Consider the following 23,841-nt stretch of genomic DNA (forward strand, 5'->3'; position numbering starts at 1 on the left):
CACCAGAGTACTTCACTCGCGTCAGCGTTGACTAGAACCAGCAGGCCACATCCCATCAGTTGGTTAGCAACATCCGTGTCGGACGACCGCTCGTGGTCTGGTTGCCCTTGTCCACCAGGCTTTCATCGGCACCACTCAGTAGCCGCCGCGATGCACTGTGGATCCATGGAGCTGCTTGCTGATAACGGGGAGTAACATTCTGTAATCCTCGTGGTGATTTGTATCATTGTCTGCCTACCCTCCTAGTTATTTTCTGGTTTGTACCCTCAGAGTTTTACTTGGTTGGCTCTTTGGTCGTAAATATAGTTCGTAGTATTGTACTAAGACACTAGTTGTCGTTTGAAAATTTGTTCCACTACTATATTGCCTTTCCTTTCTGGTTTATGTTCTAATGAATCAGCTCCTGGTCGTAAATACAAATGGCTCTGAGCACTATGGGACTCAACATCTGAGGTCATCAGTCTCCTAGAACTTAGAACTACTTAAACCTAACTAACCTAATGACATCACACACATCCATGCCCGAGGCAGGATTCGAACCTGTGACCGTAGCAGTCACGCGGTTCCGGACTGAAGTGCCTAGAACCACACGACCACCGCGGCCGGCTGTCGTAAATACAGGTGGAACAATTGTACTAAGGCACAGGTTGCCGTTAAACATAACAGGGGTCTTGTGGTTAGATTTAAAGGTTAAAGTGTTGAATTCTGTGATTGTAATTGCATTAGTTATAAACTGAACCACCTGTTGTACTAAGCTGTGCATTGCTGTCTTTGAAAGTCCGGGTCATTATTGCTGTTTCTTTTTCTGCATCTTGTGGTTCTGACGAGTGAGTTCTCTTGTAATAAGTGGTCACAAGTAATGTTTTAAGACGTTCCTTCAGAACGGTCTTAATAACTGACAAGCAGTTTAACTTGAAAATATTAGCAGCAAACTGTCATCAGGGCTTTATTCAAAATAAAATTGTCAAAAGGGACGTGTTGGGATCCAGTGGCACCTTGGTTGCCGATTGAAATTAAGAAGTTGATTGCTTTGAAGTAAGCCTTATCATTGTCATATTGTTTCCTAATCCGTTTAACCTTTAAGCACAGGTGCGCATCTTAACCTCGAACCTATCGACATACAGCTTTCAAATTAAAAGGTACGTCATCTGTTTTGAGTAACTGAATCACTCTTATCATCAATGGTGCTTGTATATTTTTCATGTGTTGCAGAAGGGCAGTTAATAAGAGAGACTGTGTCCAGTGCGGTAGCAAACACCGTTGTATCACCCGATAACGGGCGGGCTGCAGGTCTGGGCGTGTCGTAATTATTGTTATACTGTTTGCTGTTTTGGTTTCTCTTGCAAAAGCCTATTCATTTTTACAAATTTGTTCATTTTGTAAAAATAAATTATGGTTGTATATTGTTAAACAAACTGGTTATGTGAAACGAAAGTTATACTGGTGGGTCCTCCTTTCCACGTATTCCATAATTCCAGTGAGTACCACGTTTCAGTTACTTTTTGCCAAATTCGATGTTGTTTGTTTTGCCAAATTCAGTGTTTCTTTTGTCAAATTCGGTACTGTAATTTTGCCAAATTCCGAGTTTTTTTGCCAATTTCCGTGTAAATTTTCTTCATTTCGGTGCTACTTCTGCCGTCATAACCAAATTCCCTACACAGGAAAAGAACTGTCAGTTTAAGATTACGCACGTATAACGGTCTTCTGAAGGTTAGAAGTTAAAACGCTGTTTTAATATTCAGTAACTATCATTTACCACTATTAGTAAAGTCCTGTCCTCAGATTTTTAGACAGCAAAATCACAAATTTCGCGATATCCCTTAAAAAATCGCTGATTTCGCATTATTTTTATAAAAACCGGTAACTTCGCATTACTTTTCGCATTTTAGTTTTCGCGAAATTTTCCTGTCGCTATGAGTAACCGGCACTTTTCCATATTTGTTTGGTCTCGGTTATAACAGGTATTTCTTATTTTTTACTAATAACGTAGTACGAAAAACCGAAATGCGAATCATCCATAGCAGCAGTGCCAAAATTTTTCGTTTTCAAATAAACCTTTTCTTTTTTTTAAAAAAAAGGGAGTCATTTTTGTTCTTACAGTTTGTATTGGTTTGAAATACTTGCGTTATTGTAAAATGTGGGGAAAAGCAATGAGTGATTTTTTAATGACAATGTCGACAAAAGAGAAACAATCACATGGCATAAGAACTGGTTCAACAGTGCTGAAACAGTAATGTCCCTGTTGCCGAGTGTCGTGTGTGTCGTGATTTAAGGTACGTGTGTACCTGCAGTGTGCACGACTTCCCCCCCCCCCCCCTCCACACCTGGTCTATAAAATAAGTGTTTCGCTGTCGTCGCTGGACATCCGTTGTACTGGAGAATAGCATCACCCCTAGTATAAAAATATTTTTACGAAGTGATGTGGCGATGTAACACAATGCTTCATTTTCTTTAAAGAAATTAAAGATTTGTTTGCCATTTCTATGAAATGATAAAAGAAAAAGGATGTTATCGTAGCAGTAATAAATTGAAAATTTAACAGCAGTTTATTTACAGTACACAATAAAAATAGAAATTAGCTGATCTGCTTCCGCCGGCCGGAGTGGCCGCGAGGTTCTAGGCGCTGCAGTTTGAAACCGCGCGACCGCTACGGTCGCAGGTCCGAATACTGCCTCGGGCATGGATTTTCAAATGGCTCTGAGCACTATGGGACTCAACTGCTGTGGTCATTAGTCCCCTAGAACTTAGAACTACTTAAACCTAACTAACCTAAGGACATCACACACATCCATGCCCGAGGCAGGATTCGAACCTGCGACCGTAGCAGTCGCACGGTTCCGGACTGCGCGCCTAGAACCGCGAGACCACCGCGGCCGGCTGTCGGGCATGGATGTGTGTGACGTCCTTATGTTAGTTAGGTTTAAGTAGTTCTAAGTTCTAGGGGACTGATGACCTCAGAAGTTAAGTCCCATAGTGCTCAGAGCCATTTGACCCATTTGATCTGCTTCCTTGTGTCTATATAATATGCCTCTATCTGTTTGCAGGCCTTGGAAACGGACAAAGAAACAAGAAAAGCAGAGTTATTCAACCTCAGCTTTCACCCTTTACCGCTGACTATTCGTAATGCCCGAACAGTGGCATGATATCCGATTAAAACCCGATTTTTGAGCTGAGTTTTAAAAACTCAGAAGCAATAGAATACTAGTGATTTTTTTTGTAGTATTCAAACACTTATCACATTTTGGGAGAAGCAGCGAACAGTTGACGGACTAAGTTTTGTTTCATCTGCCTATTTAATTTAATATTTTGATAGTATGTATCCTGAAACATTTTTCAATCTTTGTGCGATTTCTTAGTTTATTACAGGAAATAATAGACAGAAAATCGAAAATCGGTTGTTTCAGAAACTGGTTATTTTGATAGATTTTGAAAGTCAGGTTAAATGGGCGTAGAAGAGCCAGTGTAATCGAAAACCGGTTGTTTCAGCGATAACCGCCATCCCTAACCCACATGTGTGACAGAAATTGTGCGCAGGACCATCACTGTTTGCTCATATGACGTCATTGCTCTTACGTAACACCTTCTAATCTGAGAAAAACGATTTGTACTGAGTTCAGAAACAATGAAGGGGAATGATCCGTTAGCCCTTTGAGTCCCACCAACATGAAAAAAAAAAGTATTCATATAATTAATCTTTTCACTTCCAACAGGCATGTTTCTATAACTACCAACAGTGTGTCATTCGGGATCACATAGTAGGAGCCCACTGATCTCAACTGCATACATCGTTGCGCCCTTCTGATTAAGGAAGTTAACTTCACAAATTGTAGAGTGGCCGAGCGGTTCTAGGCGCTACAGTCTGGAACCGCGAGACCGCTACGGTCGCAGGTTCGAATCCTGCCTCGGGCATGGATGTGTGTGATGTCCCTAGGTTAGTTAAGTTTAATTAGTTCTAAGTTCTAGGGGACTGAAGACCAACGCAGTCAAGTGCCATAGTGCTCAGAGCCATTTGAACCATTTAATTAATCTTTATTATCATAGTACGCAACGAATTCAAGAGGGAATTGGCAAAATATAAAAACTCAGTTGTTTTCAAGAGGTGGTTTCGATTTGGAATACAGTTTTAAAATTTTTCACAAAATTACTTGTATTAACATAGTAAACATCGAATGTAAGAATAAATTGACACGAAGTAAACAATTGTTTCAAGGAGGTAGTTTCACTTTGGAACAACTAGGACACACAGTTTTCAACCTCCCATCATTTCATGGTGGTGGTGGTTAGTGTTTAACGTCCCGTCGACAACGAGGTCATTAGAGACGGAGCGCAAGCTCGGGTTAGGGAAGGATTTGGGAAGGAAATCGGCCGTGCCCTTTCAAAGGAACCATCCCGGCATTTGCCTGAAACGATTTAGGGAAATCACGGAAAACCTAAATCAGGATGGCCGGAGACGGGATTGAACCGTCGTCCTCCCGAATGCGAGTCCAGTGTGCTAACCACTGCGCCACCTCGCTCGGTATCATTTCATGTGATATACTTAAAAGCAAATCCGCAATTTTCCTAGACACAGTTCCACATATCGAAACTTCAGTGAACCCTTAGTGCCTAAAAGAAATTATTGTTCTAAACAACAAGGAAAGTGGACCTAAAATACGTAAAATTTTGTATGAAAACTATTGCATTAGTGGTTTAATATCGATAACATTCATAAAAGCAACACTACAAACTCAAATTTATGTTACACTAACTTAAGATATACTTGCATTCATTATCAATGATCTCCTCTATGTGGCTACCATAAAAATACCGCGTGTCACAATTTCCTACAATCACGCAGCACAGCCTCCGCGCCTACTGTTGCTTTGAACTCTATTAAGTGACTGCTACAATGTACTACATTCGTTGTAGTACGTCAGTGTACCACTAGATGTCTCTGTCTTGCAACAGTATCGGTGGTTTCATGCTAAAGCCACAGATAGTGTTAGGCAGAAACCACTGGTCCTCAAAGGGCCGCGTAAACTGTATTTCTTCTCCTACTATTTCGGACGTATACCTTTTTGGCCATCTTCAGAGCTAACCGACAGGCTTAGACTACATGCACACAGGAACTTTGTAAGGGGGTTCCTCAACCTCTGCTTCAGGTGGCGTGTCAACACGCGTCTTTGCTTCCAAGAAGCTGGAATGTAAACGATATTTTCTTCTCTGTTTTGTCATCTTCTCGCGGTTCGTTCTCGGACTGGTCTTTCGGTGGTAGCAGCGAAGCTGACAGCAGTTGTAGTTCAGAGAGCGGGCCTGTCTCCACTGCTTTGGGCCAGCTGTGCCTGCTCTGGGGCAGCCGGCTCATTGGCCCCACCCTCTACTCGTCGTGTACAGCGATATGTCTCGCACAGAGCCCGTTAAAATTGCTATGTACGAAAAGACATTGCTGCTTACGGCCGCAAAAGGACGGCGGAGACGCTGTAGCAGCCTCTAGCGGCGGCAACCAAAGAACTCACTGCTTGAGAAGCGAGACGGCACTTGTCGTACAACGCCGACGAAGGCCAAGCAATCATTGTGACAAAGAAGCACATTTCTCTGGGAGTGTCATAATCTCAATGCGGGCACAACCCGTGCCGTGAAGTAACAGCGTCAAATATTTGGCGTCACGATAGACGTGATAATAATAATAATAATAATAATAATAATAATAATAACCACAGACGGTTATTGCACGTTGACATCGAACATAGGTGTCACATTAGCGTCACTGTACCGTGTATAACAGCGGGCGTGTGTGATGAGACCTAGGTGACCTGGCAGCGATGATGTGGGGCTAAGGACCAGGTAGAGTAGTCACAATCCAGCCCCTAGCAATGGAGAGTACATAAACTGTATCGGGAGGACGTGGAAAACAGTGCAGTAGTCGTTGTCGTAATGCGGAAACGGAATGACCCGGAAGGTCATGATATTTGTCTTTCGGGTCAAGGGTGAAAACATTTTCGAAATCGAGGCAACTGTGGTGTACCACGTGCCATATCTGACACGGATGAATGACCGCTGCGGAGATGTGTTCAGGCTAATGGACCTGTTGAGCAACTGACCATCCACATGGATCAAGGTGCTACAAACAGTCCCTCCTCAGTGAATGTTGTTCCGTATGGGCCTCTGCAGCAGGCGCATGGCCCATGCCACCTATGCTGACTACTGTTCATTGGTGATGAAGGCTGGAATTTGGACACCAATACCGCAACCGGACGTCCGTCGAGTGATGACAGTTGGCCTTTTCAGACGAATCAAATTTTATGTTCCATCAGACAAACGGCCTTTGACATGTACGGCCCGAAATAATCGACGGAAGGGTACAGTATGAAGAAGGGAGCGCTACTATCTGGGGAATCCCTGGATGGTCTTGTCATTGTAAAGGGCACAGTATATTAGCACAAGTAGTGTATCTATCCTTGGGGACCACGTTGACCTGTACATGCAGCTTGGTTTTCCTTGGGGCAATGGCATCTACCAGCAGTACAATGAAACGTGTTACACAGTTCGCAGTGTACTGTATGGTTTGAAGAGCACTAGGAATTGATTACCGTACTCCTCTGGGCACCAGACTCCCCGGGTATTAAACCGAATCGAGAATCTGCAGCACCACCTCGATGGGGCCTTCACGCCATAGGTCTTCGACCGAGAAACCTAGCGCAGCTCGCCACGGCACTCGAGTCAGCATGACTTCAAGTCCCTGTCGGTACCTTCCAGAACCTCATTGACTCTCTTCCTGGACGTTTCGCACTGCAAAAGGTGGTTATTCAGGCTTTTGATAGGTGGTCACATTAATTTGTCTGGACAGTGTAATGTGGAATTGTGGTGTGGGGCAACTCTGCAGAGATCAACCTTCGACAACTCCAGGGCTACATAACAGGGTTCCACCTTTCACAAAACTTCCCATCGAAGAAATTCCCACGTCCTCATAGGTATCCTACCACTTCATTAGCGGTTACAAAAGACAGCAAAGACATTCTATCAAAAAAGCAGAGAATTAGTCCGCGATCTCGGTCATAGATCACACTGGTAAAAGCCATTTCGCTGGCTAGATTTGCTACATCTACAGTAACGCAGCAAACATATTTCTTCCTGTTCGCGTGAAAAACAGGATTAGACTTTCTCTAAGACGAAGAACCCACCTTACAGAGGGTACAACAGCGAAATACTAAGAGGGTTATTAGGAAAGTAAGCAACGATTGGTCGCAAAATGGAAAATACAGTGAAAATATGATGAAGCTTTGCACAGATGCATTGGGCACTGTGTCTAGTACGCCCGTCGATCACATCATGTCGCTCTTTTGAGTTCTGAGCTCACAGTAAGAACGTAAAGATGGCTAGAAATTAGCGTCTCCCGCCAAGTATGAGGGCCTGGCGAAAGATTTCGCCTGATGCTATGCAATCCACATAACATAAATGTCATGCAGTTCGTTCTACACGACACTCCTCGGCCGCACTCTACGGGGGCAATGAAGATGCTCCTGCAGCGTTCTCGATGGGAAGTGTTTGATCACCCAAAATACAGCCTGTAATTGGCTACTCCGGAGGTTCATCTCTGCTCATATGAACCGCTGGCTATGAAGACAATATTTTAACACAGACAACAGGCTGCAGTCCAGAGTAGAAAATTGTCGAAAACAATGGCGGCTGAAATTGAAAAGTTGGTACAACGCTACGACAGATGTCTAAGTCTGAGCGGCGACTGTGTATAGAAGTAGCTGGAGAGTGTAGCTAAACGTTGCAAAATAAAACAGTTCTGATTTTCACTGTGGTTTTCATTTCGCGACCTATCGTTCCTTACTTTCCGAATAGCCCTCGTATTATAGATTCCTACAACGATGCAGCAAACTGATGTACAAACGACGACGTGGCTGCTCCGGCAGCCGTCACAACCTCGGGCATCTGATGCAGCGTACCGATAAGGTGAGAGAGCTCGTTGAATACTACAGTCACCGCCGTAAACAAGGACTGGTGGCAATGGCATTTGTGGTCTGGGGTGCAGCTGCTTCGTTGCGGATGATAGTGGCAGCGTTTCCTGTCAGCTGCCGCAGTGACGTCCTCATCTGCTAGGCAGAGGATTTGCCCCCTGCGTGTGTCGCCACGGTGATCCCCTGGCGTCTTCGCTTTGCCGTGCATTCCGTCTTCCGCTGTCCCGTGGACTGGCGACTGTTGCCGCTGCAGCTGTGGGTGCAACCTCACCTGCGAGCATTCAGAACTCGCGTGGTCGCTCGTGCACTTCACGCATCCTCAGCGGAAGGACACTCGTGTGCTACATGCATATGCAGTAGCACTCGCTCCGTTCTTTTAAAACCGAAGGACCACGCTCCTGCGCTTGCGGCCACAGGGAACGTGCGACTACAGCCGTTATGGAATACATGAAATGTCTTCGCAGTTGCGAGTATGGACAACCATCAGTTGTTTAATGGAATGACGACAATGAAAAATTGTCTAGGACTGGGACTCGAACTCGGGTTACCCGCTTATCACAAGCGGTCGCCTTACTATTAGGCTATTCGAGAACAACTCAGGGCTGTCGGAATATGCATAACGTACGCACGATTATAGGTTGTGGACGCATGGTTGACGACATATGGGTTAGTGTCAGGCTGTGAGTCGAGCTCGAATACCCAAATTGAAAGGCGACTGCTCTTGATAAGCGGGTAATTCGGGTTCCGGTCTCGGTCCGGCACCAATTTTGTCGTCATAACATTATACAGCGGGACCTGTGCCTGTGTCGTCCTTGGGTGGCTCAGTCGGTGGAGCACTTGCCGCAGAAAGGCAAAGGTCCCGAGTTCGAGTCTCGGTCTGGCACACAGTTTCAATCTGCCAGGAAGTTTCACATCGCCGCACACTCCGTTGCAGAGGGAAAATCTCATTCCGGAAGCATCACACAGGCCGCGGCTAAGCCATGTCTCCGCAATATCCTTTCTTCCAGGAGTGCCAGTTCTGCAGGTTCGCCGAAGAGCTTGTCTGAAGTTTGGAAGGTAGGAGACTAGATACTGGCAGCGGGACCTGTGCCTGTGTCGTGCTTAGGTGGCTCAGTCGATGGAGCGTTTGCCCACGAAGGCAAAGGTCCCAAGTTCGAGTCTCGGTCTGGCACACAGTTTTAATCTGCCAGGAAGTTTCATATTAGCCCACACTCCACTACACAGTGAAAATCTCATTCTTTACACTGATGTGTCGGGCAGCGTCTCTAGTATACCCGTCGATACCGGGTATTTACAATTTGTACAGAAACCAGATGGCAGTTATAAGAGTCGAGGGACGTGAAAGGGAAGAATTGGTTGGGAAGGGAGTGAGACAGGGTTGTAGCCTCTCCCCGATGTTGTTCAATCTGTATATTGAGCAAGCAGTAAAGGAAACGAAAGAAAAGTTCGGAGAAGGTATTAAAATCCATGGAGAAGAAATAAAAACTTTGAGGTTCGCCGATGACATTGTAATTCTGTCAGAGACAGCAAAGGACTTGGAAGAGCAGTTGAACGGAATGGACAGTGTCTTGAAAGGAGGGTATAAGGTGAACATCAACAAAAGCAAAACGAGGATAATGGAATGTGGTCGCATTAAGTCGGGTGATGCTGAGGGAATTAGTTTAGGAAATGAGACACTTAAAGTAGTAAAGGAGTTTTGCTATTTGGGGAGGAAAATAACTGATGATGGTGGAAGTAGAGAGGATATAAAATGTAGACTGGCAATTGCAAGGAAAGCGTTTCTGAAGAAGAGAAATTTGTTAACATCGAGTATTGATTTAAGTGTCAGGAAGTCGTTTCTGAAAGCATTTGTATGGAGTGTAGCCATGTATGGAAGTGAAACATGGACAATAAATATTTTAGACAAGAAGAGAATAGAAGCTTTCGAAATGTGGTGCTACAGAAGAATGCTGATGATTAGATGGGTAGATCACATAACTAATGAGGAGGTATTGAATAGAATTGGGGAGAATAGGAGTTTGTGGCACAACTTGACTAGAAGAAGGGTTCGGTTGGTAGGACATGTTCTGAGGCATCAAGGGATCACGAATTTATTACTGGAGGGCAGCGTGGAGGGTAAAAATCGTAGAGGGAGACCAAGAGATGAATACACTAAGCAGTTTCAGAAGGATGTAGGCTGCAGCAGGTACTGGGAGATGAAGAGTAGCACAGGATAGAGTAGCATGGAGAGCTGCATCAAACCAGTCTCAGGACTGAAGACCACAACAACAACAACAGTGTCACGTTGCACTTCGCTGTTCTTCGCTGTTATTCATGACAATTCGGTCGCACACTGCAGGGGCAACGAAGACGCTCCTTCTGCGTTTTCGATGGTAAGTGCTTGATCACCCAGCATACAGCCCGCACTTGGCTCGTGATTTTCATCTCTTCTCACATGAACTGCTGGCTACGAAGACAGCATTTTGGCACACACGATGAGCTGGAGAACAGTGTAGAGCATAGACGGCTGTCTAGTATAAGCGCCTGCACGCCAGGCGAGCTAAGGCCAACGGACGAAAGGGACTGGATCCAGTCGATCTTTGGTCGCTAATGCACCGAAGTTCGGCTTCTCAATCACACCACATGAAGGGATTTGGGCAGAGGAACTCGGCCATGTGGAATCTCAGTTGTCTCTGATAAACTAGCCGACGGTGCACCCGTTGTATTATTTTTATAAAGCAGCGTTTTAATTGCAACTTCAGCGGCCGATATTGTGAGGGAAGAAAAGAATTTAGCTGTCGTCGCATGTGCAGCATTTATTTTACTGCAAGAAACTGATCGTAAGGAAAAGGAGAAACGACGCTGGTGGACTACTTCTCTTTTGAAAAGTAGGGTGCAGTGCGATGGGACAAAATTGATGTCTACCTTAAAGGTGAATCAATAATAGTCCTCTTGCAGACCGATGGCAATCAGTTACAAACTTAAGTTTCTCATTGTTATTACAGTACAATTCTGTTTAGGGTAAACCAGTCCCACTATAGTCATTATTCTGGTCGCTAGCCCGTGACGAACTAAACCCGCTCAGCGAGTAAACTGACAGACGCCAAACTGAATGACTGAGTAAGGCCCACCGGTTAGCGACGGCGGCCTAAATACACGCTGTCGAGAGGGCGTGTTGCTTGTGGGTGTGTCTCTGGCCTCTCTCGTGATAAGCGCGCTTGGTCGAGCTCCTACTAATCGACCTTCGCGCTTCACATCTGCCGACTGGTGTGCTGGCGACAGCTTACGCCAGCACAACAATAACGTTGACCGGTGAATGTACTGTCGTCAGTACGTCGATGCAACTGTACCAATGGGTGCAGTACTTGTTTCAACCTTTCCTCATACGACAATACGACCAGAACCACTTCTCAGAGTGAATCTGCTCTCATCCCAAAAGAACACCCGACCCCTCTCCCTGTTGATCGACTCCGTATGCTCTTGGCACTAACGCAAACGGTGCTGTCGATGTGCGGGCGTCAGCGGAACGTATCATGCTGGTCGTGGGGTAAAGATACAACCCCGATGCAGTCGGAGTGTCACTGTGGAGCGTGAGGCCGCACGCCTTGTAGTCCTCTTGAATGTGGGCTGCAGTTACGCCAGCTGTTTGCCATAGGTCCCTTCTTTGCTGCTGCACAATGTGACGGTCGCTGCTGCTGTAGTTGACCTTTGTCTACCACCTCCTCCCTCCTTCAGGCAGCAGTGCCTGCGGTTCGGAAGGTTCCTCAAGCACGGAAAATACGTTCGCTATTTGACAAATACTTTCTTCTCCCATTCCTTCACGCGACTTGTCAGCGCGGCGGATTGCTAACTGAACGAGCCCGAGTTCGATACCCGATTGGTTCGGAAATTTTCTCCTTCGGAGACTCAGTATCGTGTTGTCCTCACGTTGCCATCGACGTAACTGACGTTCCACTATTGAGATGGCTGAATGGGCACGCCCCAAAAGCCACTTTAAAAGAAAAACTCCACTTGACGCTCTAGCCACATGCCACTGACGTCCAACTTTCTGTGCATTACTTAGAGACCTCTGGCAACATACTCCCGCAGTTTCATTCATTTCTATCTAGTAGCTAATATGGTTATTATGTATAATCCCATAGACGCAGGCCCGGATCCAGGGCAGGGGGGGGGGGGGAGGGGGGGAGGGCGTACAGGCAAACCGTGACAACTGCCCCGGGCGGCAATTTCAGGAGGCGCCAAATTCGTATTCTTGAAGAAAACAACCTCGTTTCTCAAAGTGCCTAGCATCCAGCGTATGGTGGTCTATCGATTATTCATATTTTTGGTTTTTGAACATAACTGAACGTATTCTATATTGATTTCCGAACGAATCGTAATTTGCTTTTTGACTGCGTGCATAGTGTACCTGATGTCGCCGTTAGGGGACTCCCTGTCGCATCTAGAAATAAAAAGCTTTCCCACAGACAAAAGGGGATGGGGCTACACGAGATGAGCCAAACAAATCCGAGCAGGTGAATGTCAGTTGCTCTTAGTTTATGTGGTTGGCTGACTGTGCAAATAATCGGTGTTGCTATGATTATTACCGAAATCCATAGATTCAGACTACAAAGGTGAAATTAACGACTAAAAGGTGTAACAGATAAAAAAGATTACATATTATCTTCTCAGTGTATCCAAGAAAATGGAATTTTGACATATAATTTTTTCCAGAAGGCTACACTACTTAAGGGCCAGTTCTACAGTCAAACCGGCCGATGGGGAGCAGGAATGGCGCCACAGAACATTTTGACTTCCACTGTCATGGATATAGGTTTGATGACTTCCATTAAAAAGTATACTCGTTTGCATTCCAGAGAGCAAAATACAGTGACGTGCGATACAAGAATGCTGTGTGAAGAGGTGTGGCACTGCACTTTGGCACACTTAAAAAGCAAATAATATGTCCTACATTTCCTCAAACGTGTATGATTTATATATCAAACTCTTCAGAAAGATGTGCGCTACAGTAAGACCTTAGTTTTGAAAAATCTTTTTGTTCCAAATTTTTTACATCTTATCTCAGACACTCGGGGGGGTGCCACTATAGTTTTTGCCCCGCTTCCGAAATATCGTAGATCCGGGGTTTCACGGATGCCGAAGTGTGAAATTTACTGTAGCAGCAATGAGTTCACACAGTTCAAAACTCATCGTGTGCTAAAAATAAGATCGTACTTTCAAACTGCTCTTTACCTTTTTTGTTGCAAAGCTGCCTGACCTTTCCACATCCCTGCAGTTCTGCTGCAGTCAGCAAGAAGGAAATCACGAGAGGAACGCTATAAAAATTACGGTAGTTTATTGTTAATAGCAGGATAAAGCCGCAGTGCTTTTATCACGAAGCACCTGAAGTCTTTTCTCTAGTCGTGCTGTTTCACTTCACAAGGAAGGAATATTGCCGTGATGGCCCTAGTTAATTATTAAGTTGGATGCGGTAGTTAATTATTAGCAGTACGAGACAGGCACACATTCCGGCTCCGCGCAACAGCTGTCGTGCCGGTGGCTGGGGGTGTTTTGCGCCCCCGTCATTAGCGGACACACACCACGGGGTCACTCGCTGAAGCTTTCCCACGCTCTCGGGTCTGGCGTTGTCTTTCTGTTCCTCCTGTCCTTCGATTACGCACAGCTGATACCGACTCCGCAGAAGGGCAACGTATCACAGTGCGCTTCTGGGAGCCACATGTTTGGACTGCTTGAGAAATCAGGAATTTTTTTCACAAAAGAGCGAGAAATTTGGTTAAATGACAGCAGTGTTGATCAGTATAGTTCTTACAACTTTTTTATGGAAATTTCAGTTAGTATACGACATGCACGTTATAGGTGAAACGATTTGTGTGTGTCTTAACGTAGGAGATTGAGAAAAGCGAACTTCCTGCTATCATTAAATGCAAAGTTATTATAAATGATTGAAGCAATTTTATACATTCACTATTATTACATTAATAGATACATTGTCAAAAGGCTCAACGCTCATACAGATATAGTCATAAAGTTTTATGCTGTTGCAGCCGCACTTCGGATTTCTGCCACGAGAGCTAACTAATGAGCAGGTAGGTAAGGTGGCAACAGGCGCTGAGAAAGTGTTATGCTTGAAATGCTCTTGACCTAACAAATTTTTTGCTGTGTGGGATTATGAGAAAAGTTTAGTGTTTACGCCTCCTCTACCAATAAACCTGCCTGACCATAACTGCGAGCTCACTTCAACGGGGCTTTTGAACACATCGATAGAGACATGCGCCGAACATGGAAAGAACTTGGTTGTCGGCTTGATATCTGCAGAATCAGTAGTGGAGCACATATGGAGCACTTGTAACATGCCTAAAAACATTTTTGATTTTTTTATGCGTGTGCAAAGTCCTGTGACAATACGTCAAATAATATAACTACAGCAAATCTGTGAAATCGCTTCGATTATTTACAATAACCCTGTACCCGTATTAGCAGACCTTCTAGCTTACCCCAAAAATATTCGACAGTATTTAGTTCACGGCTTTGAATGAATCAGCTGTTCGATAAAAGCTACCTCAATTTCTTCTAACTACATCGTAGCGGTCCACACTTCATAGACAGCACGGCTAGTACAAAAAATGTCCGATTCCAAACTGTAATGGAAGTACTCTGTAGTATATAATGTTTTGACTAACACCTGCATGTATTTGGTCCAAGCCCAAACATCTCCATCTTTCGTCCGTTGGCACAAAGGTTCTCCAGGTGTATATACGCCACATCTGAGTGACGTATCAAGTGCCGTGAGTCGTCACTCCTTAAAACATTCCTTGGTTGCTGCCAGACTAACAACGTTGTTGCACCACTCTAAGCGACACAGTGCATTTGTTCTTGCTATCAGTGGCTTGTCACTTGCAGTACGACCATGAAAAGTGCCCCTCCCGGGATGCTTCTGTCAACGATCCACGCACTATGGGCTGGGATGTACGTGAGAGTTTTTTTGCTCTCACGTTGTTTGTCTTAGATAGTACTCACAGAATTGTTTACACTAGGGGCGAATTTTCGTGATAGTTAATGTCAGATACTTCAACACGAGTACTTTCTGTAAGTATCTGAGAGTCTTGGCTGCTACCAGACAAATAATAATGTTGATTGCACCACTCTAACCGAAACAGAGCATAACTTCCAACGATCAGCGGCTTGTCACCTGACCATGAAAAGTGAGTATAATTCAGAGGCGAGGCGTGAGGTACCCGTAGCTGTAGCTGCTTTTAAAAACTGTTAAGAGTGACAGCATTGTCGTAATCATTATTTTTAATTATTATTATTATTATATTCTTTACGACTGTCATAATTGCGTTGCATCACGTCCTAGTATAACACTGAGTAATGTCGTGTGCAATCTGTTAAAGTACAAGGTCCAACCTCGTAAAGATTTGCCCTACAGAGCGATACAGGATACTCGGAAAATAGCTATTATTGTATCTACATGAATATGGACGGTATTAAAAGTTCCGGAACTCACAGTTTTATTTGCATTTGTGGTCAATTCTGCGATCCTTCTTGTCGAAAACTTCAATCACAGAGTCGTAGAATGACACTTGTTGTATCACGGATATGAGCAATCTTTTATCAATGAACAACAAAACGAGGTGAGAAAGTTTGGTTTGCGATTGTGCATTTCGAAGATAAGTTTTGATTCTCTTTTTAGTGCCAAAAATGAACATTCTGCCGATGCGCTGGCTGCAGGAAAATTAATTTCTTTAGTTGTGATGCTTCAGGTACTTCTTCACTGACACCACATGAGGTGAGACTTGGCCAACAGCACAATTATTTTGTCTATTTACAGCCACATAACCGTTTGTAAGAGGGGTACCAAAATTCTCGAAAATATCTGACATAATTTTTGCTATATTTCAACGTGGAAGATTTGGTGTAGGCCATCCCTTTCGATCACATCACTTTTCCCCTCCAAACTAAGTTCTCCAAGTGTAGGTTTCCACAGACTTTCCAACACACATTTACAATCTGATATGTTTGTATCTATTGATGTTTGGTTTGCACTGTGCTCAACTGCGCGCTTATCGGCGCCCAAACGAAGTCCCAATTTTTACACAGCGTTATCTAGACACTGTCACGAATCATGATGATGATGAAGTGATGAGGACAACACAAACACCCAGTCCCCGGACAGAGAAAATCCCCAACACGGCCGGGAATCGAACCTGGGACCCCTTGATCCAGAGGCAGAAACGCTAACCACTAGATCACGGGCTGCAGACATTTATATCTTTTGAGGAGCCCACTATTTCGTCCATATTTCTTCAGCAACCCAACTTCACATTTAAGCAGAAGCTAATTTAAAATCAGTAAAAAATACCTTTTCACTAAAATTATACTGAATAAATACTAATATGTATTACACCACTATGAAACGCTAAAATATATTCCCTGATTTATATCTGAAAATTTTCAGCACTGTAGCGCGCGAAAGAACAACACATGAGTCTTTTGAAGAACTGGAGAATCGTAGGCGCTACACGATTATCAACAACCTCTGATAGCTGCACAGCCCTCCTCTTTCTCAAGCAGAAGCGAGAGAGAGGATAGACCTTGCAGTGGAATGCGCGCGCCGTTAATCGCTGTTGCAGTGAAGTTCCAGGAGCGCAGCGTGTAGCTGACCAGTCCCTGTGGGCCAAGCGAGATGGCGCAATGGTTAGCACACTGGACTAATATTCGGAAGGACGACAGTTCAAACCCACTTCCGGTCATCCTGATCTACGTTTTCGGTGATTTCCCTAAATCGCTTCAGGCAAATGGCGGGATGGTTCCTACCTTCCCCCTCCTTCCATACCCGATGGGACCGACGACCTAGCTGTTTGGTCCCCTCCCCCCAAATCCAGTCCCTGTGGCCTCCTAAACTGGCTCCTGTCACACTGACGGCCGTTATTATCTTACATGCCCGCGGGCTAACAGTGTGTTTTGCATGTATGAAGCATGCGCGCAACTGAAACTGTAGAAAAAATATACATAAAGAATGTTTAATGCACTGTTAACCTGGAGACATGTAAGACATTAACGGTCGTCTTATCCGAAATGTAGTCAGCGATTACAGCAGCTAATAGAACGCCTCGCCCCTGATACAAATGCATCTCCAGGGGCGCTTCTACCAACGATCCCCACAGTTAAGGCCTGGGACACGTGAGAGTTTTTGGCACTTCGGCAGTTTCCTACTGCCAGACAGCACTCACAGAACTGTTTACATTAGGAGCTAATTTTCGCTGATAGTTAATGTCTGTAATTCTTTGCCAAGTACTTTCTGTAAACGTCTGCGAGTCTTGCGAAAGCCGATGTCGAAAAAAGTTTACAAACAGCAGGGTGAGAGTATAGGTGAAAGCTGAGGCTTCACTACCCGAGAAATTTTTCTGGAGTGCTGTGCATGAAGGAAGAGGTTGTGACGGAAGAGCGTCGGGTTGCAATGATAGATTCATTATAAAGACAAATAGCCTGTTTCACGAACGAAGGTGGTCCGCGTAAGTCGAGGCATGGGCAAGGATTACAGCTTTTCCCGTACCAAGCGACGGCTGCCGTACGGGCATAAATGTGCTATGTGCTTGAATAAAACGTGTGTCCTATGAATTACGCTGATGTAACATTTGTCGCTCTCCAGCATCATCAGTCCTACAACTCGCAGCAAATGCAATAAAAATTCACTAAATAACTCGCTAAGATCACGTTTAATGCTCGCACAGTCACAGTAGAGCAGTCACAGTAGTGCTGAACGCTTACTGGCTGTCCGAGAATGTGTGACGTCAGGTGCGCAGAACGAGACTAAGCTCGACCGCTATTGTTTGTGACTCCAACCATAGCTCATTCCAATCAGCTGTCCCTCATTTTGCACAATTCGCTTCGCTACTAGTTTCGGTCAAATGACCATCGTCCAGCATAAGCTGCCATAAACGACTCATGCTTGATAATAGTCATTTGACCGAAACTAGTAGCGAAGCGAATTGTGCAAAATGAAGGACAGGTGAAGGTCCACCATGAATTGTAAAAATTATTTGGCGGCTGAATATCCCCACCTTCAAACATACGTAAATAATTCATTCCAGTGACTGGCTGGCAGAGTCTCACCGAGGAGATCATGCGACTTCGGTAGTACTGCCAAGGTTACCTGCCCTCTCCCCTCTTCCCAAGAAAACATTGCGTTCTATAATTTCTTTATACGCATATTTTGAAAATTTTGTAATTTGTAAGATGGTATTAATAAAAATTAAGCTTTATTGAAATTTATTACTTACAATAGCTATAAAAATGAAAAATATTGCACACCACAAATTAGAAGTATCATTGCAGTAAATAAATTACAAACTGTAAAAACTTTCTCAAAAACTGAAAGTGAAACTAAATATATGTGTTATTGTTTATGGCAGCATCAGTATTTTAGGCTGAAGCGCCAAAGAAACTGGTATAGGCATGCGTATTCAAATACAGAGATACGTAAACACGCAGAATACAGCGCTGCGGTCGGCAACGCCTATATAAGACAAGTGGCGCAGTTGTTACATCGGTTACTGCTACTACAATGGCAGGTTATCAGAATTTAAGTAGTCTGAACGTGGTGTTCTAGTCGGCGCACGAGCGATGGAACACAGCATCTCCGAGGTAGCAATGAGGTGGGAATTTTCCTGTACGACCATTTTATGAGTGTACCGTGAATACCAGGACTCGGGTAAAACATCAAATCTCCGACATCGCTGCGGTCGGAATAAAATCCTGTAAGAACGGGACCAACGACGACTGAAGAGAATCGTTCAACGTGACAGGAGTGCAACCCTTCCGCAAATTGTTGCAGATTTGAGTGCTGGGCCATCAAGTGTCAGCGTGCGAACCATTCAACGAAACGTCATCGTTATGGCTTTTCGGAGCCGAAGGCCCACTCTTGGGCCCTTGATGAATGCACGACACAAAGCTTGACATCTCGCCTGGGCCTGTCAACACCGACATTGGACTGTTGATGACTGAAAACATGTTGCCAGGTCGGACGAATCTCGTTTCAAATTGTATCGAGTGGAAACAACCTCATGAATCCATGGACCCTGCATTCAGCAGGGGACTGTTCAAACTGGTGGAGACTCTGTAATGGTGTGGGGCGTGTGCAGTAAGAGTGATATGGGACTCCTGATACATCTAGATACGACTCTGACAGGTGACTTGTACTTTAGAATCCTGTCTGATCACCTGCATCCACCTATGTCCATTGTGCAGTTCGACGGACTTGCGCAATTCCAGCAGGACAATGCGGCACCCCACACGTCCATAATTACTACAGAGTGGCTCCAGGAACAGTCTCCTGAATTTAAACACTTTCGGTCGTGTGGGATTAGCCGAGCGGTCTTAGGCGGTGCAGTCATGGACTGTGCGGCAGGTTCCGGCGGAGGTTCGAGTCCTTCTTCGGGCATGGGTGTGTGTGTTTGTCCTTAGGGTAATTTAGGTTAAGTAGTGTGTAAGATTAGGGGCTGATGACCTTAGCAGTTAAGTCCCATAAGATTTCACACACATTTGAACATTTTTTAAACACTTCCACTGGCTACCAAACTCCCCAGACATGAACATTATTGAGCATATCTGGGATGCCTTGCAACGTGCTGTTCAGATGAGATCTCCACCCCGTCGTTCTCTTACGGATTTATGGAGAGCCTTGCAGGATTCATGCTGTCTATTCCCTGCAGCACTACTTCACACATTATACGATATTAGGCGGGTTTACCAGTTTCTTTGGCTTTTCAGTGTAGTATGATGCCGGTCGCGGTGGTCTCGCGGTTCTAGGCGCTCAGTCCGGAGCCGCGTGACTGCTACGGTCGCAGGATCGAATCCTGCCTCGGGCATGGATGTGTGTGATGTCCTTAGGTTAGTTAGGTTTAAGTAGTTCTAAGTTCTAGGGGACTGATGACCACAGAAGTTAAGTCCCATAGTGCTCAGAGCCATTTGAACCATTTTTGAGTGTAGTATGATGCATAGTAAACAACACAAGTTATTTCCGCTTCATAAATTATTAATGCGGATAAATGACTAATTCGAAAAAGAAGAAGAAAAGTTGGGAGAATACATTCCATCTCAAGACTTGAATTTTTAAAATAAATTTACTTTCCATTGCCTCTGGGTAAGCAAACTCATTGATTATGTCACTGCAGTCAAAAACAGCAGTTATGTTGTATTCTGTTGACAAGATAACCCAAGTGGGCAGTCTGATTCACCTATATTTGACCTAAAGTAGTTTTTTATCATACATAATTTGTTGAAATTGCGTTGTCGAGGTGCTGCAATCATTGGAATTACCATAAATATCCTCTACGCAATTTCGATGATTGGATAAGTAGCTCATAACTCACACTAAAAAAAAATCTTCAAAATATCCAAGTGGGAATCTGTGTCAGTGTTCATAAACCCGCTATTGCATTAACTAGCTCGGCTGTACCAGTAATTCTGCTGGATCTGGCACACACACAAGAAAAAAAGATACACAGCTCTCATTTAAGGGTTTCCCAGCAGTAACTTTGAATGAAACGGTTTGTTACGTATGAGATCTGTTTCGTAGTATCAAATACCCCTTTGAAGCACTCTGGCTTAAACTGTTCCACTTGTCCTCAGTTTTCAGAAATGCAATAATGGGAAACCTTCGTTCAAATAGCATATTTGCTTCAGCACCCGCTTGCCAACATTTGGTATCTGCTCTTATTTTACGAATGCAATATGGGGAGAATGACTGCTTCTCCACTAGAGTACGAGCAGCTATTAGTGTAATTTGAAGTTCACGATCTCTACAGAGCCGACGATACTTTTTGCCAAGTCGATTCATAGGGTTATCTGAGCAAGTTGCTTGTGATATACTTGGCGTCTCTTAAATTTTTCCACATTTTTACTGCGTTATCTAGCTAACCAAACAATGGCAGTAACTATTCAAACTCCCTTGCCTTCTATCACTAACAACGTCGCTGCTGATATGGTTATCCAGCAGTGATCTCTGAGCTTCGGTGTTAGCAACGTTTCACTGGTGGACGCGCGGTTTGAGGTGTCATGTCACGCATTGCGCGGCCCCTCCCGCCGGAGTTTCGAGTCCTCCCTTGGGCATGGGTATGCGTGTTGTTCTTAGCATAATTTAGTTTAAGTAATGTATAAGTCTAGGGACCGATGACCTCAGCAGTTTGGTCCCTTAGGAATTCACATACATTTGAACATTTTGATTCACTGGTGAAGCTGTAATATGTAAGCAGTGCACTCTCAGGTACCTGTCCGGCTTAGGCAGAGCGAATATTGTAAGCAAATAAGCATCTCAACCGTGGCAGGTAACTAGAATGACGTATGTTAACGTCACAGTGCTACGCGTTCGGGAAGGGCTGTCACCGCAATCAAGCGGATACGTGCTGCCAGTGGTCAGATAAGAGTCACGCTTTCGATACGCGACACGGAGCATAGCAATCACATTGTTGAAAGACAGCAGAATACCTTCAAATGGCGTTAATGGAAGAGGCGATAGGTATCTCTGCCGCAAGGTCGACACTGATCGTTCTGCGCTATTCGCAGCGCTAGCACAATAGTCAAATACATTTGCAGGTTACAGGATGTCCGCTCCGCTGCAAGTGTTCGACATTGTGAAATTCAGTGCGACTTGGATGTTTGTGTCTACTGGTCGTGTCATTAGAAGTCGCCTGTCTCTATATCTATACCTAGTCCATCTCTGCGAGTTACCTTACGGTGTGTGGCGGAGGGCACTTCTGGTACCACTATCTTTTTTTTCTACTTTCACTTTTCTACACGCAAATGGCGCCTGAGGAGCGATTGTCGGTAAGCCTCCATGTGAGCTCTAATTTCTGATTTACTCACCGTGGTCATTTCGCAAGACGTATGTGAGAGAATGTTATGTTACCTCACTCTGCTTGGGAGGTATGTTCCCGGTTTTTTAACGGTGAAACATTCCGTGCCGTGCAACACCTGCCTTATAGTGTCCGCCATGAGAATTTGTTGAGCATATCCGTAAAGATCTCGCCCCGGCTTTACGATCACATGAGGAAAACTCCCTGCTTTCGTTACTTCTCTACATTTTCTATTGATCTTTCCCACAAATCCAATCTGATAAAGGTCCCAGATTCACGGGCAATACTCAAGATTCGGTCGAACAAGTGTTTGGTAAGCCACTTCCTTCATGGGTGAATTATATTTTCTTTCAATGATTCGTAATCCAGCGTCTGCTTCTAACGTTACTCGTCATTTTACTATAACAAACCATTCCAATAACCACTCATTTGCGAGAGATCCTAGATGATTTGGAGCTTAGCTAGTTCAAATGGATCTGAGCAGTATGGGACTTGATATCTGAGGTCACCAGTCCCATAGAACTCAGAACTACTTAAACCTAACTAACCTAAGGACATCATACACATCCATACCCGAGGCAGGATTCGATCCTGCGACCGTAGCGGTCGCAGGGTTCCAGACTGAAGCGCCTAGAACCGCTCGGCCACAACGACCGGCTTGGTCCTTAGAAACAGCATACATTCACAGGTTGATAGTTGCAATGTGAAACCCACCAAGTACGAGTTTCGACTGAAAACGACAAAGAGAATATGGCGTCTCGCACGTTTTGCTTGTGACTGAGCAAGCGTTCTTGCCCCTCATTCGTTCGATCTTTAATAGCAACTTGCCGAAATATTGCAGAACATGTTGTTGTTGTTGTGGTCTTCAGTCCTGAGACTGGTTTGATGCAGCTCACCATGCTACTCTATCCTGTGCAAGCTTCTTCATCTCCCAGTACCTACTGCAACCTACATCCTTCTAAATCTGCTCACTGTAATCATCTCTTGGTCTCCCTCCACGATTTTTACCCTCCGCGCTGCCCTCCAGTACTAAATTGGTGATCCCTTGGTGCCTCAGAATATGCCCTACCAACCGATCCCTTCTTCTAGTCAAGTTGTGTCACAAACTCCAATTCTAATCAATACCTCCTCATTAGTTATGTGATCTACCCATCTAATCTTCAGCATTCTTCTGTAGCACCTCATTTAGAAAGCTTATATTCTCTTCTTGTCTAAAATATTTATCGTCCAAGTTTCACTTCCATACATGGCTACACTGCATGCAAATACTTTCAGAAAGGACTTCCTGACAATTAAATCTATACTTGATGTTAAGAAATTTCTCTTCATCAGAAACGCTTTCCCTGACATTGCCAGTCTACATTTTATATCCTCTCTACTTCGGCCATCATCAGTTATTTTGCTCCCCAAATAGCAAAACTCATTTACTACTTTAAAGAGTCTCATTTCCTAATCGAATTCCCGCACCATCGCCCGATTTAATTTGAATACATTCCATTATCCTCGTTTTGCTTTTATTGATGTTCATCTTATATCCGCCTCTCAAGACACTATCCATTCCGTTCAGCTGCTCTTGCCGGTCCTTTGCTGTCTCTGACAGAATTACAGTGTCATCAGCGAACCTCAAAGTTTTTATTTCTTCTCCATGGATTTTAATACCTACTCCGAATTTTTCTTTTGTTTCCTTTACTGCTTGCTCAATATACAGATTGAATAACATCGGGGAGAGGCTACAACCCTGTCTCACTCCCTTCCCAACCACTGCTTCCCTTTCGTGTCCCTTGACTCTTATAACTGTCATCTGGTTTCTGTACAAATTGTAAATAGCCTTTCGCTCCCTGTGTTTTACCCATGCCACAACTTACATCGACAGTTAAAAATCACAACACCGAGAAGAAGTTGTGCGACACAAATGAAAGTTGGTAAGCAAGTTTCTGCATTTTAAAGATGATGTGTATCAATTTTTTTTCGCTAGTCACGTAAGATGGCGTTAGTAGCGCCACTATGAAGAGGCATATCAGGTTTGCTGTAAATACACACTGTGACGCTCTTGAGCATTA

General features: G+C 44.4%; 1 protein-coding gene across 1 annotated transcript in view; it reads right to left on the reverse strand.

Moving 5' to 3' along the window:
- The window catches only part of LOC126197885 (TNF receptor-associated factor 4), a 684,818-nt gene that overhangs the window by 498,181 nt on the left and 162,796 nt on the right, over positions 1–23,841 (reverse strand). The gene's annotated exons all lie outside the window — the stretch shown is intronic.

Source organism: Schistocerca nitens, chromosome 1 (assembly GCF_023898315.1).
Source record: "Schistocerca nitens isolate TAMUIC-IGC-003100 chromosome 1, iqSchNite1.1, whole genome shotgun sequence".
In the NCBI taxonomy this organism is placed as follows: Eukaryota; Metazoa; Arthropoda; class Insecta; order Orthoptera; family Acrididae; genus Schistocerca; species Schistocerca nitens.